Source organism: Taudactylus pleione, unplaced genomic scaffold, assembly GCF_031769625.1.
Source record: "Taudactylus pleione unplaced genomic scaffold, aTauple2 ptg000169l, whole genome shotgun sequence".
In the NCBI taxonomy this organism is placed as follows: Eukaryota; Metazoa; Chordata; class Amphibia; order Anura; family Myobatrachidae; genus Taudactylus; species Taudactylus pleione.
Genome location: NW_028284571.1, coordinates 2,494,447 through 2,515,972, shown reverse-complemented (window position 1 = coordinate 2,515,972; position 21,526 = coordinate 2,494,447). Strand labels below are relative to the sequence as shown.

The following is a 21,526-nucleotide window of genomic DNA, read 5'->3' as shown; positions in this document are numbered from 1 at the left end:
AAGATTCCAGGTTTATGGAAGAGTGGGACTGTATTCTACATAAATGTTCCTCCAACCTAATGAGACTCATCATCAAAGAGAAAGCCAAATTCTTTGTAAATTGGAGGAAGATATTAAGATTAAGGAATCATCACTGGACAAATATAAGGACAGTGAAGACCTTAAAATCAATCAGGAAGTACTTACTAAAAAAATGGAAAGGATGGAAGATAATGATATCAAAAATAAGGAAAGGAAATTCAGGAGGGACAAACAAGATTATGCTAATAACCGCGTGAAAAATTGGTCGAGATTCTGACCTCCACCCAGAGATCATAGTATCCAATACTGGGAATCCAAACCATCAAATCCAAAGACATGTACAAATAATAGGCCTAAAACAGAGAAACAGGTCTACTTACCCAGAAGAGATCCGGTGGCTACTATGAATAGATTCTCTGCACTTAGCAGGAACAATTCAATTACTGAGGAGCTTTTTTTATCACCCACCCTAACGAAACCTCCACCAACAACACATCGGAAATATCTAGCACGGGAAAACTTATCACACGCATCTCCGCTAGAAAGAAGATTACCAGACGAAGAGGAAAGAGAGGAGGTAGGAAACCCCAACAAAGAAAACATTATCAGTAGACAAAGACCCCAGAGATCAAGGCATATTCAACCTGTCTTCACATACTCTAACAAAACCTGAAGTGTTAACACTAAGTAAAGGATTGACATATGCTCCAACACAAAAATTAAACAAATTTCAAATGTACATTGATTTGAATAAGTTTATACGGAGATTGACATTAAAATGTCATTTTGCTAAGAATGAAAACGCAGCTATCATCAATTATAATTCCTCCAAATCTAACCTAAAACACTCCTCCAAATTTTATCCATTGGAGTCCAAAGGTCATCACTTGAATATTTTTTCCGAATTGGTCAAAAAAGACCTATTGGACAGAGAAAATACAGACATCAAAAAACAAAATCTAACCAACGCAGAGAGACACGCCCTCAAAGAACTTTCCCCATGTCAGTTTATATCTATCAACTTTGAAACACTGTCCTTTATCTCAGCTCTCTTGCCTAGCCTCACATCCTCTGTCTGCTTACAATCTGCGTTATTTTTCACATTCTGCACACTTTAGAACCCCACTTTTATTTCTCCCTATAACAATCTTGTTAATCTGCATACATATTGATACACTGTTCTTTGATACGTCACTGTTTTCTTACTTGCATTCCTACAAATCTCTTGCACTCATATCTCATTTAAATTTCCAAATTTCTTTCCTCTTGTTTACTTATAAACACCATGACAAGGTTTTCGTCAACTCCCTCCTTCCCTCTGTCTCTACCTAATCCTCTGTTCTGCCCCCTGCTTCCACCTTTATCCTTTCCCCCTTATCTCTTCCACCTCCTCCTCCCCTTCTCCCCCCTCCTCTGTCTGCCTACTCTTCACTCCTCACCCATTACTCCACTTTCTTCCTGTTCTACCCCCCCTCTGTCCTACTACCCCACCACCAAACCCTCCTCCTACACTCCTCTCCCTGTCACTTCACCCCACTGCCATCCACATCTCCCTCCCTGCCCACCTCCTATTGGTTCCCTTTCCAGCTCAGGTGCCCGCACCATCACTAAACTCTATTCATATCGGTCCCCCAAATTAATCTCACCTCCACGTTACAGCAACCCGGACAATCTCATTCACATCTCCCCCACAAATGCTATCTCTCTATCCTGTGCCCTCTGGAACGCCAGGTCAGTCTGTAATAAACTGGTCCCCACCCATGACCTTTTTATCTCCAACTCTCTGAATCTCCTAGCCATCACTGAAACTTGGATCTCACCCTCTGACACCACTTCTCCTGCTGCTCTATCCTCTGGGGGCTTTGCCTTCTCCCACACCCCCCGGCCTGGGGGTCGCCATGGTGGTGGAGTTGGGGTCCTTCTATCCACCAGTTACTCATACCAGCTAATACCCTCTGAACCATCCCTTACATTCCCCACATTTGAGGTTCATGCTATACGACTCTTCCAACCAGTAAACCTCAGAGTAGCTGTCATTTACCGTCCCCCTGGCTCTCCCTCCAAATTCCTTGACAACTTCGCTTCCTGGCTCCCTCACTTTCTCTCCTCAGATCTTCCCTCCATTATCCTAGGTGATTTTAATATTCCTATTGACATTCCCACAGAATCCTCTGCAGCTAAACTCCTTACCCTCACCTCTTCATTTGGTCTCGCCCAATGGACCTCCTCACCCTCCCATGTGAGTGGGCACTCACTTGACCTGGTCTTTACGCACCGTTGTGATATTTCTGATTACTCCAATTGCCCATTCCCCCTCTCTGACCATCACCTTCTCTCTTTTAACCTATCCCTCTCTCCTTGCCCTCCTCTAACTCCTAAGGCTACCATTACTAAGCGTAATATTGAGGCTATTGACACTGTTGCTTTTTCCTCCCTGCTGGACTCTCTTCTCTCCCCTATCATTTCTCTCTCCTGTCCTGAACAAGCTACTTCCCTGTACAATTCCTCCCTTGCTTCTGCTCTTGATTCTGTTGCTCCAGCAATAACCACTCACCCTCGCAGATCCACACCACAACCCTGGCATTCCAAATGCACCAGATACCTACAAAAGTGTTCAAGAATTGCGGAGCGTCAGTGGAGAAAGTCACGCTCTAAGGCTGACTTCCTCCATTTCAAATTTATTCTCTCCTCCTACAGTGCTTCCCTGTCTCTCTCCAAACAAACATATTTCAAGAACCTCATCTCCTCCCAGTCCTCAAACCCCCGGCGTCTCTTTGCCACTTTCAACTCCCTACTCTGCCCTTCCCCTCCTTGCCTTCCCTCCTCGCTCTCTGCCCTCGACTTTGCCACCTACTTTACATCTAAAATTGACTCCATACGTGAGGACATCATATCCCATCAGACCCTTAGCACTCCTCTCCCTCCTTGCCCTTACCACCCCTCCCCTTCTGTCTCACCAACTCTGACATCCTTCTCCCCTGCTTCTGGAGAGGAAGTCTTGGCCCTCATCCGGTCCTCCCCTCCTTCCACCTCCCCTCTTGACCCTATCCCTTCCCGTCTCCTCTCCCACTTGTCTCCTTCTGCCTGTTCCCATCTGGCTCACCTCCTTAATCTTTCCCTATCATCTGGCACTGTCCCTTCTGCATTCAAACATGCTCTTGTCTCCCCCATTCTTAAAAAACCTACCCTTGATCCTAACATACTTTCAAACTATCGACCCATCTCTCTTCTCCCTTTTGCTTCCAAACTCCTTGAGCGTATTGTCTACAACCGCCTTACCACCTTTCTTTCCTCCCACTCCCTCCTTGACTCATTTCAATCTGGCTTCCGATCTCTCCACTCCACGGAAACTGCCCTCACGAAAGTCAGCAACGACCTCCTTGCTGCCAAATCCAAGGGTCACTACTCTCTGCTCATTCTCCTTGACCTCTCTGCTGCATTTGACACTGTAGACCACCCTCTCCTCCTGCAAATCCTTTACTCTCTCGGTTTACGTGAAACTGCCCTCTCCTGGCTTTCCTCCTACCTCTCTGATCGTTCCTTCGCTGTGTCCTCTCATGACTCCTCTTCCCCTCCACTTCCACTAAAGGTAGGAGTTCCCCAAGGTTCTGTTCTTGGACCTCTCCTTTTCTCCCTATATACATCCTCTTTAGGTGAACTCATTAACTCCTTTGACCTCCAATATCATCTCTATGCAGATGATACTCAAATTTACCTTTCCACCCCTGAGCTCACCCCTGAGCTCCTTACCCGTATCTCCAACTGTCTCTCTGCTGTCTCTTCGTGGATGTCCCAGCGCTTTCTTAAACTTAACATGTCTAAGACTGAGCTGATCATCTTCCCACCCTCTTCCACTACATCACTTTCCACAATTTCGTTATCTATTGATGGCACAACTATCTCCTCTAGCCCCAAAGTGCGCTGTCTTGGAGTTATCCTAGACTCCTCCCTCTCCTTTAAACCGCACATTCAGCACATCTCGCAGTCCTGCCGTTTTCACCTAAAAAATATCTCCAGGATTAGACCCTTCCTCACCCAGGATGCCACTAAAACCCTCATCCACTCACTGGTCATATCCAGATTGGACTACTGTAACCTTCTCCTAGCTGGCCTCCCAGTCTCTCACCTCTCTCCACTACAATCTGTTCTCAATGCTGCTGCTCGGCTCATCTTCCTCTCCAGACGTTCTATATCTGCTTCCCCTCTCCTTCAAGCCCTACACTGGCTCCCCTTCCCCTTCAGATGCCAATTCAAGGTTCTTACATTCACCTACAAAGCCCTCACCAAATCCTCTCCCGCATACATTTCTGACCTTCTCTCCCTTCACACTCCCACCCGCCCACTTCGCTCAACTAATGCATGCCGCCTCTCTTGCCAACTGATTACTTCCTCCCACTCCCGCATCCGAGATTTTGCCCGTGCTGCTCCCTACCTTTGGAATGCTCTCCCTCTCCCTATCAGACTCTCCACCTCTCTACAAATCTTCAAACGGGCTCTCAAGACCCACTACTTCATCAAGGCCTTCCAGCACTCCTCCTAACCCACCTCATGCTCTTTCCTTCCTATCTTCCCCTTCTGTGTCACGCCTGTCTGTCTGCCCCTCCCCTTAGAATGTAAGCTCTCATGAGCAGGGACCTCTTCCCTCATGTGCTTCTCTTTACATTTTCTTCTACTCTCTACTCCCCATTAGGGCACCTAACACGGGACCGCCAACTCCCGGCAGCTTATTGTGAGTGCTTTAATCACTATTTCAGCAATGTATATAAGTTGTGTCCCTGTCCTGCACTGTAATGTACTGTAAGTTACTTGTTTCTTGTTCACTTATTAGTTCTATGTACTATGTAAGGCGCTGCGGAACACTTGTGGCGCCATATAAATAAAGGATAATAATAATAATAATAAAGAACTAAAAAATAACAAAGACCTGGTAATTAGAGCAGCAGATAAGGGAGGAGGGCTAGTGATCCAAAACAGGGAGGATTATGAAGAAGAGGCACTGAGGCTTCTCAATGATGTGAATTCTTATAAGCCACAACCTAAGGATCCCACAGAGCATTTTCTCAATGAACTCAGACCAATATTGGTACAAGCTCTCCATTCCAATTTAATCTGCAAGGAGGAATACCAGTATATGCTGAATAATAATCCGATTATACCAATTTTTTCTCATCTGCCCAAAATACACAAAAGCATGGAGAAACCCCCAGGCAGACCAATCGTAGCTGGTATAAACTCCTTAACAGCAAATTTATCTAAGTATGTGGATGTTTTTCTGAATCCCCAAGTTCAGAAACTTACCTCATACCTGAAGGATACTGTAAGTGTACTTAATATTATGGAACAATTGGAATGGAAAGAAACTTATAAGTGGGTGACAGTGGATGTTTCATCATTATATACATCTATTGTACACCAAAGAGGAATAGAAACCTGTAAATAAGCCCTGGGGAGAGATGAGAAGCTCAGTGAACCTCACAAAGAATTTATCTGCATTTTAATTGAATTTATTTTAACACATAACTATTTTAAATTTTTGGACAAATTTTACTTGCAGACTTGTGGCACTGCAATGGGTACGGTATTCGCGCCCAGTTATGCTAATATTTTTATGGGCATGTGGGAAGACAACTGTATTTATAATAACAACCCATTTTTTAAAAACATTCAACTGTATAAAAGTTATATAGATGATATCATTATTGTCTGGGATGGAGAAGAGAGTGCATTTAAAGATTTTGTAGCCTATATACACAACAATGATTATAATTTAAAATTTACTTACAATTTTAATCACGAATGTGTGGAATTTCTGGACTTAGGGCCTCATTCAGAGGCGGTCGGAGGATGCAAGCGGTCGCTCAGAAACTGGGCGGCCACTTGCATCCTGACCGCCCGCCTCTGTTGCAATCGTTAGGCTGTGGGTTTACACCCACAGCTCTAATGACCGCTCGGGTGATGGTCGCGATGGTCAGAGACCATCGCGAGCATCGGGGCTTACGACGAGACCCTAGGGTAGGGTCTCACTTGTCGTAAGCCCCGGAGAGCTTCTGGCTCTGTCAGAGCTGGAAGCTCTCCACTGACATCACTTGTGATGTCAGTGGGGCCTCCCCCAAACGGTAGGTGTTCCCATGGGAGCGCCTCTGTTTGGGCTGCCACCCCCCCGGCCCGCCTTCCAAATGGGGCGAGCTGTCAATCAACATCGACAGCTCGCAACCTTTTAAAGACACCCGCTACGACCAGCGCTGTCGGTCATAGCGGGTCTCATGCATGCGCATGAGGGAGCTGGCTCCCTCGTGCGCATGCGCACTGGCCAAACATCGAGGCGGCCGTGCGGTCATAGACCGTACGGTCGCCTCTGAATAAGTTCCTTAGTGCTTTCACACAAAAATGATAAAGTGATAACCAGTAATTTTATCAAAACAGTGGATACCAACAGTTATCTCCACTACAGAAGCAGTCATACAAAGGCCTGGAAAAACAATATCCCATACTCCCAACTACATAGGATTAGGAGGAACTGCTCAGAGGACAATACATATAGAAAACAGGCAGAAGTGTACACCGATAGATTTAGAGAAAGAGGCTATCCAGAAGATATCCTAACTAAGGCACTACAGAAAGGAGCCAATTTGAGTAGGGAAGCACTACTAATCCAAAAAGGAGAGAAACATCAGAATAAGAAAGAGAAGGAATTTGTGCCTTTCATTACCCAATATAATAGCGAGGAATCCCACATTAGACATGTGTTAAAAAAACATTGGAACATACTTACAATGGACCAAATTCTGAAGGACATTTTACCAAACAGACCAGACATAGTCTTCAGGAGATCAAGGAACCTCAAAGAAATATTGGCACCAAGCCAATTAAAACAAAGAGAACATTTACAGACTACACATTCTTCATTAAAATGCATCGGGTCTTTCAAATGTGGCCACTGTAATGTATGTAAATATGCACCATTTTTATCATTTTTATATTTTTATAGATGTTCAAGTACTCCTTTTAATTCTCCACCCCAATGTTTTATACAGTTATTAAGTATTCTGCACAAGTTTTTTTCAAGAAGTATTTTAGATATGGAAGTGCTGAAGCGCTACACCATGCAATGTTGCTGTCTAATATTGATCAATAATATATGTACTAAACACACACTGATGTATCAAGATTAGAAAAAAATGTTTTACTTAATCCAATAATGTTCAATAATTACATGAACATATGGGAAACATGAATCAAAGGAAAATAAAGATGCAAAGTATTCAAATACATAAAGTCAATGTAAACTATGCATTATCTTCCATGCATGTAAACAATGCAATTGATGGTGAGGGGTTATGAATGGGGGATAAGATAACAAATAGCTGGGAACACTATGGTCACTAATCTTCTCTGTTGATAATTAGACAGACTGAGAATTCTGATTGATGTTGGTGTGTCAGATTTGCGGCGTCCCGCTGTCTGACTGGATGAAGTATTGAAAGTTAGTGGTGATGTATATGAGAGTGGTGCCCCAGGGTATTCTTCCCAGGGCAGGAGTACGGCTCAAGTGTGAGTATGCAAGGTAGGAGGAAGGCCTTAGAGGTGATGTGGACCCCCCTGTACAGAGCACTACACCGGCACTTGGCCTGGGCGTTCCAGACCAGCACCAGTGAATGCGCAGGTAACAACCACGTCCGGGGAGTGGATGTAACAGTGTGGGCTCTCACGGAGCTTGCTGCCGTTGATCCTCTCCTAATACGGTACTTACCTCCCCTTGCGTGTCCCAGATGGCCGCTCCTGTCCCTTGCCGGCTCGCGGTGTCTTCAGTCTCCGTCTCCCGTCTCTGCCTCTGTCTTCTGTCTTCAGCATGCACGTATTAGGAGAGGATCAACGGCAGCAAGCTCTGTGAGAGCCCACACTGTGATCTAGTCACCGAATTAGGATAAAAAAAATAGTTACCCTACCCGTTTCGTCTCCTTGGAGACATCTCCAGGGGCTAATCTCTGTGCCTTCACATAAAAGAATACATATTGTAAGTTCCCATTGGTCTCAGATATACTGGAATGATGGATATTCTTAGGAAACACTTGGTTCTCAGCAAAAATATATATATATACTGTATATATACACACACATGCAGGCATGGTCAAACATACATACATACAAGCAGGGTCACACATACATACAGTAAGGGTCACAGTTTTCAGGTAAAGGAGGGGCTGGAGAGATAGACACACAGGGGTGGGGAGACTGGGTGTGTAACATGCAGATAAGAGAAAGGAGAGGGGAGTAAGAACAACGGGATTGAGAAGAAGAATTTGGGAGAGAGCAGAGTCAGAGCTGGAAGCAGAAATGTAGCCCTCGTGCTCCCATGGCAGGGGGAGATTGGCGGGGCCGTGGTGGCTGCAACGATGCCCATCTAACGCCCAAGGAGAATGAGGTCTGGAGTGAGACCACTGAGATAAAGTCTTTGTGAGATCACAGAGAAAGAGCTGGAAGCCTGCAGTGCGAGCAGCCCAGTGAAGTGTTTAGCACCCATGAGGGGTAAGAGACGCAAGTATATGTGCTGGAGAGATGGGGAAGAGGAATTTCCCGGGAGCATTTACTGTTAAGGTACCAGAGGAGTCCCTTATGCATAAAAGCCCCCCAGCTACCATTAAAGGGGGGTCACTGTGGTAGCAGTGTGGCTATAGGAGCAATTCCTGTAAGAGAGGGATGGGCTGCAGCTGAGAGTGTGATAGCTGCAATAGAAAAGTCTGTATATTGCTGTCCCATGTGAAAGAGAAGGGGAGCAGAGAGAGGCAGACTGGGTATGAGACACTCTGTATATTGTCTAAGAAGAGACAAAGAAGAGGCAGAGTGCAAAAGTTATGTGAGATGTGTTTGAATATGTGGGACTACAGGCACCAGCCAGCATAGGGCTAGGTGGACCTGCACGCATGAAGTGGAGAACTACAGTCACCAGCCAGCGGAGGGCTAGGTGGACCTGCACATATGAAGTGGAGAACTACAGGCACCAGCCAGCAAAGGGCTAGGTGGACCTGCACGTATGAAGTGGAGAACTACAGGCACCAGCCAGCAAAGGGCCAGGTGGACCTGTGTGTGTAAAATGCAAAGCATTCATTGTGACTGTGCTTAAAGACTGTGCTGGTGAAGAAGAGTATGATGTAATGTAACCATATCCATAAGATTGTCCTACACCATCTGACAAGCCAAGTATATGAGCTGGAGGGAGAGGAGAAGCTGCTGTAACCATGTTCTTGTCCTTTAAAGTCATGTGCAGGAGGAGAGAAATAAAGTGGTTTATTTTATAATAGAAGATCTGGCGCCCAAGTTATTCAAAAGAATTGTTACTGTATGTGTCTATCTATACCTGTATCTATATGTGTGACTGTTATAAAACCTGCATGGGAAGGGACCCCCTTCTCAGGTATTGACCACACCCTGGAGAGCTAGCCTGAGGCAATAGGAGGTGTATCCACTCCAAATGCACCTATGTACCACACCGCACACTGAAGGGGGGTTACAAACACATACAGGCAGGGTCACACATACATACATACATACATACATACATACATACATACATACACCTACCCTACAACATGACCCCTTCCACCCGGTACAAATTGCTCTGCTCCTGGACTTCCCACCTAATTAATTATTGCAGTCACCTGTGTTAAACTAGTTAATAGATGAGACAGGTTTTTCAGCACAGGTGTCTGCAATCATCAATTAAGAAGGAAGTCCAGGAATAGAATAATTTGTACTGGATGGAAGGGGTCATGTTGGAGGGTCTGCATACATACATACATACATACATACATATATACATAAATAAATATACACACATACAGGCAGGGTCACACATACAGGCCGGGAGTGTCACACATAGATACATACAAGCAGGGAGGGTCATAGACATAACCAGACAGACATAACTGGGGTACCTCTCTCACCTTTATGTGGACCCGGCAGCTTCTTCCTCCATGTTACAGGGTAGATCCCCCTGATGTTGACATGCTGCTGTAGCCCCGCCCTCTGCTGGAGTCAGATGAGCATGTACTGAGCTCCACCAATCAGGGCTCAGAACAAGCTTCTCTGACCATGGATTCTCACTAGAGCAGGAGGAAGGCAGGACTGGAGCTGCTGCTGCTGCTGCTCTGTATCCACAGCACCTGGCAAGCTGGACACGGACCCGGCAGGCTGTCAGCTATCTGACAGCTGCTTCCGGAGTCCGACTTCAGGGTGCCCCCTGGCAACTTTGGCACCTGGAGTTCACGCTCCGGTGGAACTGCCGTCCATATGCTTCCGCTGTCATGGACCGGGCACAGGACAGGTATTACTCTGCTTATTCTGCACCCCACTATCCCTAACCCTGCACTCCACTACCCCTAACACTCTGCACTACCCCTAACCCTCCTCCCACTCCCTGCACACAACATTACCCCTAACCATGCTCCCCACACTCTGCACTACCCCTAACCCTACTCCCGCTCCCCCACACTCTGCACTACGCCTAACCCTGCTCCTGCTGCCTGTATACACAACACAACACCCCTAACCCTGCTCCTGCTTCCTGTATACACAACACAACACCCCTAACCCTGCTCCCGCTGCCTGCACACACTACATTAAACTACACTACCCCTAACCCTGCACCCACTTCCTGCACACACTACACTAACCTTGCTCCCGTTCCCCCACACTCTACACTACCCCTAACCCTGCTCCCGCTGCCTGCACACACTACACTACCCCAAACCCTGCTCCTGCTGCCTGCACACACTTCACTAGACTAACCCTGCTATGCGCTCCCCGCACACACTACACTACACTGGACAGAATTTATGAAGAAGAAGGCAAAGGACCGCTCTCTCGGTAAGAGCTGTCCAAGAAGTTCCTCTGGCGTCCTCCTTTGCATGCGCAGAAGGACATACACGCTGTGTGGGGGCACTGGGAGTGATCTAATTGGATCCCTCCCAGGGGGAGCCGTGAATAGAAGCCCATAGGCTTCTATTGGGCAATGCTATCTAAAGATGGAGAGTGTCCTGACCTACGGGATTGCCATATGGTTTGGGAACTGCACTGTAGCAGAACATAAGGCTTTGGATAGGGTAGTTAAGATGGCTGGTAAAATAATTGGTGTTGTGTTACCATGTTCTCAGAAGATCCATGATAAGAGGGGCCTGAAGAAATCGAATCCCGATAAGTAGCCCATAGGCTACTATTGGGTAATGCCATCTACCGGGACGAAGCACTGAAATGCATCGCATTTCGATGCTTAGTACATATGAGAAATGCGATAAAACCCAGAAAACTAAATTTTCGGGGGTTATACCACATTTTGCTGTTTAGAACATCCCGTCCTAAGTGTTTTTTTTATACCACTTATGTACTGTTTTAAGCACTTTTTGTTTTGAGACATTGCTGTTATTTTTACTTTTTAACACAGGCATCCATAAAATAGTGAATCCTTGCACGAAAACTTGTTTGCTATATTAAAAAAAAAAACAGTCAATATTTGTAACCTAATTACCTACAATATATCATGGTACAAATTAATTAATGCGCTATTTTGGTGGTCAAAGAAAATAACATGTTTGGATGGTTTCACACAAATATTGTTATTCTGGGGGGTTTCTTTATATTATTATTTTAGAAAATATTCTATTTTGTGCTATTATTCAAAAGGTACTTGCCTACTTTTGAAAAAGTATTGCAGGGAGATTGTGAAAGCACTACTTATGAGTGCAGGGATGAAGTGGGCATGTTTTGCTGTGCCTGAGAGATGTGCCATAATATTGACATGCATCCAAATGTAAATGAGCCCCAAACCAATTAGTAAGATCTACTTGTTGCGGAAAACACACTGATACCTTTCAGGGCTTACTTATGTTGTGTTTTACAAGGGGTTCCATGTAAGTGGCCAAGAGAAACCTTATATGAAAATTCATGTTGCCATTGGGATCAGTGTGCCTTATATGCAGGGAAATGGCACTGATTAAACCATTTGAATGTATACAAGTACTGTATCTCTGATTTCTTTTTTTGTCCAAGTACAGTACTGTGCAAAAATTTTAGGCAGAAGTGGAAAAATGCTGCAAAGTAAGAATGCTGTCAAATATAAATGTGTTAATAGTTTATTTTTATCAATTAACAAAATGCAAAGTGAATGAACAGAAAAGAAAATCTAAATCAAATCAATATTTTGTGTGACCACCCTCTGCCTTCAAAACAGCATCAATTCTTCTCTTGCACACAGTTTTTGAAGGAACTCAGCAGGGAGGTCGTTCCAAACATCTTGGAGAACCAACAACAGATCTTCTGTGGATGTAGACTTGCTCAAATCCTTCTATCACTTTATGTAATCCCAGACAGACTCGATGATGTTGAGATCAGGGCTCTATGGGGGCCATATCATCACTTCCCGTACTCCTTGTTCTTCTTTACACTGAAGATAGTTCTTAATGACATTGGCTGTTGTTTGGGGTCATTGTCTTACTGCAGAATACATTTGGAGCCAATCAGACGCCTCCCTGATAGTATTGCATGATGATAAGTACCAGCCTGTATTTCTCAGCATTGAGAACACCATTAATCCTGACCAAATCTTCAACTCCATTTGCTGAAATGCAGCCCCAAACTTGCAAGGAACCTCCACCATGCTTCACTGTTGCCTGCAGACACTCATTATTGTACCTTTCCCATAGGGAAGGAATGGGTTGTGATCCACAAGTGGGAGCATTCGCCATCTGAAGATGGGGACAGCAGGCCATTCTGCAAAAGGAAGGTAAGGTATCTGTGATATCTCCTGCTTTACCTTCTTGATGAATGGCCCAAACACTTAAGTTTTACAATTGCAGGTGAAAATTAAAATTTTCACCTGCTTTTGTAAAAATTAAGTGATGATGAATAGACCCCTAAATGTGATGCCAGTCACTGACACAGTCCAAATGGCAGTAATGCCAGCTACACTACCATCACCACAAGTCAGTCCGTCAGCAACACCACAAAATCCAGAACATATGTTTTGGAACACATTATCCTACTATCAAAGTGAACAACTTAAAAATTTGGAGAATCAAAGGCCCTAGTTCATTTTGTTTGAAACCACAGACCCCAAGAATTGCGATTAAAGTTTTGGAAAGGTCGGTTGTAGAAGGTGGGAGAGGTCTCCCTAACGTTAAATTTTATTATCTTGCCTCCCATTTCTCTCATATTGTTGCTTCATACTCTCATCCAGGCTCTAGTTCATGGTTGGACATTGAATCTGCCTATATTACTCTCCCAGATTTAACCTCCTTATGGGATTTATTGCCCGTGTACCGACCTCCCACATCCAAATTATTGCCTACTACCAAATTTAATTGTAAACTCTGGGATCTTTATTCACACAAAATGGACCTTTCCTCTCCAGCATCCCCTCTAACTGCTTTCTGGTATAACCCCCTGTGAAGCAGATAGAGGAGGCTATTACAGGCTGGAATACATCCAGGACCTCTGTGTGATAGCATGAAAATGTGGACTGTGAGATTCTAATAACTCTACCTGTGACAAAAGTGCAACACAGCCAGGAGTTTATGCATGCCTGAGACACAGCGTAAGCTTGTTATGATTGAGCCAGAACATTTGTATTACCCCACTCACCACTAACCAATGCATTCAGGTTCAAACGTCCCCTAAAAAAATGAGGCCTGCGCAGCCTTCGCTGAACCTGCAGAACCTGCTGAGCTTGTTCTGTTTCTTGCTCCTTTTATATTGGTGGTAGAGCCTCAGAAATCCCACAGCATTCTGCATCAAAACTACAGTGGTGTATTCTGCCACGATGTAATCAGAGATATTAATGCTGCTGCTTGGTGCCCTTTTATAGGCATCACAATTGTGTGCACAGTGATTTGAAGAGGTAACAAGTAAAACACGTTGACCAAGAGGTGCTTTATTTGAAACACAAGTTTTGACCCAAGTTTGACAAATTTACGTCTGTGTTTTCAAATACGATTGAAGGTAAATATCTGTGTTTCATTCATGTCTATAGAAAGTACTTTCGAGTTTGGCTGATAGTGTATTTATTTCTATTTGGATTTGCGCTCATGTTTCCTAAATATGTATTTGCAGTTTCCTTCCGTGTTTTGCTTTGGTAAATTTCTTTGATTAAAATAAGGACCAAATACGTCCGAGAATGCAAAATCGAACAAATACGATTCTTAGTACAGGTTGAGTCTCCCATATCCAAATATTCCGAAATACGGAATAATTTTGGCATGACTGAGATAATGAAACCTTTTTGATGGTTCAATGTACACAAATTTTGTCTAAAGCACAAATTATTAATAATATTGTATAAAATTACCTTCAGGCTGTGTGTATAAGGTGTATATGAAAAATAAATGAATTTCATTTCTGTACACAAACTTTGCTTGATCCACAAAATTCATGAAAATATTGTATAAAATTACCTGCAGGCTGTGTGTATAAGGTGTATATAACACATAAATGCATTCTGTGTATATATTTGGGTCCCATTCCCAAGATATTTCATTATGATATGCAATTATTCCAAAATACGGAATATTCCGTTATCCAAAATACTCCTGGTCCCAAGCATTTTGGATATGGGAGACTCAACCTGTATATTTACCCCGCAATGTCTGTCACTTTTCAGTATGCTGCTAACACGACTACTCTCTACACAAACTAGAAGTGTATTTAGATGTGCTTAGAGAATGGAAGTATATGAAGTGAACTACTGTACAAAAATGTAAAAGTCCATCCTGCTACACTATATAACAAAGACTTTCATTAAACACTAGAATTGTGAACCTGAAATACCGCTTGGTTTAGCCTCATTCATGGCTACAAGTTATCACGAGAGTGAGGGCACATTAGTACTGGTATGGTTATTACATGCTACTTTTTTGTGGATGAAGCTATTTATTTTATAACTTTTATAGCTTGGAGTACACTCAGAAATGCAACATGAAGGCCGAAAACACATCTGTAGAAATATGGGACATGACTGAAGACCACCAGCTTGTCACCTGAATGCTCAATTATCTCCATCCATTAAATTAAGGGGGTATTCAATTAGCCGCAGGGTTTTCCCCATGACTAATTGCTGGCAAGGGTATTCAATTAAAAACCCTTTTTACCAAACCAAAAAAAATTGGGATTCAGACGCGGAAACTGCAGAATCGATTTTTTTTACCACGCACGTATCAGTCCTACTGTGGGGACTTGCACGTGGGGTAATCCCCACTAATTGAATACCCCCGGGGTGGCAATTAGCCACGGGGTAAACTCAGAGGCTAATTGAATACCCCTCTAAATTAGGGGTGTGCACCGGCCACTTTTCGTGTTTTGTGTTTTGGTTTTGGATCTGGATCTTTCTTCGTGTTTTGGATCTGGATTGGTTTTGCCAAAACCACCCTTCCGTGTTTTGGGTTCTGGGTTTTGTGTTTTGGATCTGTATTTTTTTGAAAAAAAGCATAAAAACAGCTAAAATCACAGAATTTGTAGGTTTTTCTGCTCCTATGCTATTATTAACCTCAATAACCTTAATTTCCACTCATTTCCAGTCTATTCTGAACACCTCACACCTCACAATAGTGTTTTTATGTCCAAAAGGTTGCACCGAGGTAGCTGGATGACTATGCTAAGCGACACGAGTGGGTGGCACAAACACGTGACCCATCTAGGCGTGAAACTGCAGTGGCAGACAGGATGGCAGTTTGAAAAACTAGGCCCCAAACTGTACATAATGCAAAGAAAAAAAAGAGGTGCAAGATGGAATTGTCCTTGGGCCCTCCCACCCACCCTTATGTTGTATAAACAGGACATGCACACTTTAACAAACCAATCATTTCAGCGCCAGGGTCTGCCACACAACTGTGGCTGAAATGATTGGTTCGTTTGGGCCCCCACAAAACAAGCTGGCAATTAATCTGTCCCTGCACAAACTGGCTCTACGGAGGCAAGATGTCATCCTCATCCTCCTCATCCACCGATTCCTCACCCTCTTCAGTGTGTACATCCTCATCCTCACAGAGTATTAATTCGTCCCTGCTGGAACCACAGGTCCCTCTGTATGTTCAGGAGGCTGGTCTCCCTGGAAGAGTTGATAATTCATTTTATGAACATCATCTTCTCCACATTTTGTGGAAGCAACCTCCTACGCCTTTCGCTGACAAGGTTCCCGGCTGCACTAAACACTCTTTCGGAGTACACACTGGAGGGGGGGCAACTCAGGTAAAATAGAGCCAGTTTGTACAGGGACCTCCAAATTGCTTCTTTTTCCTGCCAGTACAGGTACGGACTGTCTGACATGCCTACTTGGATGCTGTCACCGATGTAATCCTTTAACAGACAGACGCACGCTTGTCGCTGCTGCTTTGAGGATGCAAGTGCGGCTACAGCCCACACAATTCACAAAGACAGAAAAAAGAAGAAGAATATTTTTATTGTTTGTGTAGCACACTTTGAGGGTGTCACCACCCTTTAACAGACAGACGCACGCTTGTCGCTGCTGCTTTAAGGATGCAGGTGCGGCTACAGCCCACACATTTCACAAAGACTGAAAAAAAAAGAACAATATTTTAATTGTTTGTGTAGCACACTTTGAGGGTGTCACCACCCTTTAACAGACAGACGCACGCTTGTCGCTGCTGCTTTAAGGATGCAGGTGCGGCTACAGCCCACACAATTCACAAAGACAGAAAAAAGAAGAATATTTTTATTGTTTGTGTAGCACACTTTGAGGGTGTCACCACCCTTTAACAGTCAGACGCACGCTTGTCGCTGCTGCTTTGAGGATGCAAGTGCGGCTACATCGCACACAAGTCACAAACACCTTAAAAAAAATGTTTTATTTTTTGGAGCACTTTGAGGGTTACACCACCCTTTAACAGACAGACGCACGCTTGTCGCTGCTGCTTTGAGGATGCAAGTGCGGCTACAGCCCACACAATTCACAAAGACAGAAAAAAAAAGAACAATATTTTAATTGTTTGTGTAGCACACTTTGAGGGTGTCACCACCCTTTAACAGACAGACGCACGCTTGTCGCTGCTGCTTTAAGGATGCAGGTGCGGCTACAGCCCACACATTTCACAAAGACAGAAAAAAAAAGAACAATATTTTAATTGTTTGTGTAGCACACTTTGAGGGTGTCACCACCCTTTAACAGACAGACGCACGCTTGTCGCTGCTGCTTTGAGGATGCAAGTGCGGCTACATCGCACACAAGTCACAAACACATTAAAAAAATAGTTTTTTATTTTTTGGAGCACTTTGAGAGTTACACCACCCTTTAACAGACAGACGCACGCTTGTCGCTGCTGCTTTAAGGATGCAGGTGCGGCTACAGCCCACACATTTCACAAAGACCGAAAAAAAAGAACAATATTTTAATTGTTTGTGTAGCACACTTTGAGGGTGTCACCACCCTTTAACAGACAGACGCACGCTTGTCGCTGCTGCTTTAAGGATGCAGGTGCGGCTACAGCCCACACATTTCACAAAGACAGAAAAAAAAAGAACAATATTTTAATTGTTTGTGTAGCACACTTTGAGGGTGTCACCACCCTTTAACAGACAGACGCATGCTTGTCGCTGCTGCTTTGAGGATGCAAGTGCGGCTACATCGCACACAAGTCACAAACACATAAAAAAAATTTTTTTTTTTTTGGAGCACTTTGAGAGTTACAACACCCTTTAACAGACAGACGCACGCTTGTCGCTGCTGCTTTGAGGATGCAGGTGGAATCTAGACGGGATTTGGAACCGAGGACACACTACCTCCATCAATTGTCTAAATCCCACTGCACTAATGGCGGATACCGGACGCACGTCTAACACCAACATAGCAGTCAAGGCCTCAGTTATACGTTTTGCTTCAGGATGACTGCTGTCGTACTTCATCCTCATCACTAGGGACTGTTGGAGGGTCAATTGTTTAGTAAAAGTAGTGATGTTCCTACTTCCTCTCTGGGATGATGAACAACTCCCAGCAGCAGCAACAGCACTAGGAGGAAGTGGTTCTTGATCTTTCCCTATTTTATTTTTATCGGAGAAAGTTTGGTCCTCCATTTATGTTATATTGATATATACGTGCGGCTAAAGCGCACACAAACACAGAAAATATTTTTTTATTTTTGCTGGAGAGTAGTGCACTTTGTGGGTTACACCACCCTTTAAGAAATGAGCCAGGGTCTCTTTACTTATGGGACACAGGCGCACGCTTGGCGCTGCTCCTTTGTTGATGCACGTGCAGCCACAGTGCACACAAGTCACAAACACAGAAAATATATATTTTTTTGTTTTGGAGTGTACTTTGGGGGTTACAGAACCCTTTAACGGTCAAGCCAGCCGGCCCTTTACTTATGACACAGGCGCACGCTTGGCACTACTTTGTTGATGCACGTGCGGCTACTGCGCACACAATTCACAAACACAGAAAATAATTTTTTTTTGGTTTGGACTGGAGTGTACTTTCGGGGGTTACAGCACCCTTAACGGTCAAGCCAGCCGGCCCTTTACTTATGACACAGGCGCACGCTTGGCACTACTTTGTTGATGCACGTGCGGCTACTGCGCACACAATTCACAAACACAGAAAATAATTTTTTTTTGGTTTGGACTGGAGTGTACTTTCGGGGGTTACAGCACCCTTTAACGGTCAAGCCAGCCGGCCCTTTACTTATGACACAGGCGCACGCTTGGCACTACTTTGTTGATGCACGTGCGGCTACTGCGCACACAATTCACAAACACAGAAAATTATTTTTTTTTGGTTTGGACTGGAGTGTACTTTCGGGGGTTACAGCACCCTTTAACGGTCAAGCCAGCCGGCCCTTTACTTATGACACAGGCGCACGCTTGGCACTACTTTGTTGATGCACGTGCGGCTACTGCGCACACAATTCACAAACACAGAAAATAATTTTTTTTTTGGTTTGGACTGGAGTGTACTTTGGGGGTTACAGCACCCTTTAACGGTCAAGCCAACCGGCCCTTTACTTATGACACAGGCGCACGCTTGGCACTACTTTGTTGATGCACGTGCGGCTACTGCGCACACAATTCACAAACACAGAAAATAATTTTTTTTTTGGTTTGGACTGGAGTGTACTTTCGGGGGTTACCGCACCCTTAACGGTCAAGCCAGCCGGCCCTTTACTTATGACACAGGTGCACGCTTGGCACTACTTTGTTGATGCACGTGCGGCTACTGCGCACACAATTCACAAACACAGAAAATAATTTTTTTTTGGTTTGGACTGGAGTGTACTTTCGGGGGTTACAGCACCCTTTAACGGTCAAGCCAGCCGGCCCTTTACTTATGACACAGGCGCACGCTTGGCACTACTTTGTTGATGCACGTGCGGCTACTGCGCACACAATTCACAAACACAGAAAATAATTTTTTTTTTGGTTTGGACTGGAGTGTACTTTGGGGGTTACAGCACCCTTTAACGGTCAAGCCAGCCGGCCCTTTACTTATGACACAGGCGCACGCTTGGCACTACTTTGTTGATGCACGTGCGGCTACTGCGCACACAATTCACAAACACAGAAAATAATTTTTTTTTTGGTTTGGACTGGAGTGTACTTTCGGGGGTTACAGCACCCTTAACGGTCAAGCCAGCCGGCCCTTTACTTATGACACAGGTGCACGCTTGGCACTACTTTGTTGATGCACGTGCGGCTACTGCGCACACAATTCACAAACACAGAAAATAATTTTTTTTTTGGTTTGGACTGGAGTGTACTTTCGGGGGTTACAGCACCCTTAACGGTCAAGCCAGCCGGCCCTTTACTTATGACACAGGCGCACGCTTGGCACTACTTTGTTGATGCACGTGCGGCTACTGCGCACACAATTCACAAACACAGAAAATAATTTTTTTTTTGGTTTGGACTGGAGTGTACTTTCGGGGGTTACAGCACCCTTAACGGTCAAGCCAGCCGGCCCTTTACTTATGACACAGGCGCACGCTTGGCACTACTTTGTTGATGCACGTGCGGCTACTGCGCACACAATTCACAAACACAGAAAATAATTTTTTTTTGGTTTGGACTGGAGTGTACTTTCGGGGGTTACAGCACCCTTTAACGGTCAAGCCAGCCGGCCCTTTACTTATGACACAGGCGCACGCTTGGCACTACTTTGTTGATGCACGTGCGGCTACTGCGCACACAATTCACAAACACAGAAAATATATTATTTTTTTAGCACTTGGGGGGAGCACCCCTGATGGACAGAGCACCCCCTGGACAACACTACAGCACTCCTTTAGGCCTGGGACACTGCACAGGACTTTGGAGTGGACACAGCCCCTATGGAGAACTGACTGCACAACACAGTCCAGCCAGCCCCTATGGACTTTGAAGTAGTGGACACAGCCCCTATTAACAACAGCAGCACAGCACAACACAGCCAGCCCCTATGGACTTTGAAGTAGTGGACAACAGCAGCACTACACTACACTACACTACACTACACTACACAGCCCTAACTCCCACCCTCCCTCTTCACTGTCCACAGCCGAGTGAGAAAATGGCGCCGACGCGGGTACCTTATATAGGATCCAAAACCCGCGAGACTCGGAAGGCGGGATGATGACGTTTTGCCTCGATTTCAGATCCGAGTCAGGCGGGAAAAGTCGAGCCTGACTCGGATCGGACTCGGATCGGGGGGGCTCGGGGGGGTTCGGATTTCAGAAATCCGAACCCGCTCACCCCTACTCTAAATCTGTATTTTTCTCTGGTCTGCAAATCTAGGCGATGGCACTTATGAAGGAATAGCCTCACTCTGCTCATTACCTTCTCCCTTAGGAGTCTATTTACTAAGCTTTGGAAGGAAATAAAGTGAACAGAGATAAAAGGTTCCAGCCAATCATCTCCTGTCATTTTTCAAACACAGCCTGTGACATGGCAGTTAGGAGCTGATTGTCTGGTACCTTATCTCTGTTCACTTTATCCCCACCCAAGGCTTAGTAAATAGACCCCTTAGCCCTCCTCACACACCTGCTGCTGTGCAAATGCCACATTAGTCTTGTGCTCGTTAAAAACAAACCTCCCCTCCTTAAATTCATCTTATCATTCCCTCTCCATGACTGACATTTGTAGCTTATGGAGGACGAAATTTGAATAGAATTGAGGAAAGGTAAGATTGCTGGTTTTCTGCTGTGTGTGGGTGTTGATGACAGCCTTGTTGCTGGGTTAAACTGTTTGTGTCAGATTGAGTGGATTAGCCTATAGGATTGTTAGTAGGTGGAGCTAGGTTTTGTCTATTTAAGGGCTGCCAGAACTCAGCTCAGTCTCTTTAGTGATCTTCTTACATGAGCTAAGTATCTGGGTTGCTAGTCTGCTCATTGTTGCACATTGCCAGCACTCGATTCTTTCCCCTTTCCATTCATAATGTCACGGCCCCGCCGCTCTGCTCCCCCCCCCAGTCGGCTGGCTGATTTTGCCTGCCCCATTCGCTCCGCTCCCTCCCGCGGTTCATCCCCCATTCCTCAGC

The 21,526-nt window shown here is 44.8% G+C and overlaps 1 long non-coding RNA gene across 1 annotated transcript in view; it reads left to right on the top strand.

Annotated features, from left to right (window-relative positions):
- Positions 1 to 21,526, top strand: part of LOC148521374 (uncharacterized) — a 193,602-nt gene that overhangs the window by 170,864 nt on the left and 1,212 nt on the right. Inside the window, exon 3 of the long non-coding RNA XR_015878835.1 lies at positions 12,717 to 12,796. This is a non-coding gene — a long non-coding RNA (uncharacterized LOC148521374). The remainder of the gene's footprint in view (positions 1 to 12,716; positions 12,797 to 21,526) is intronic.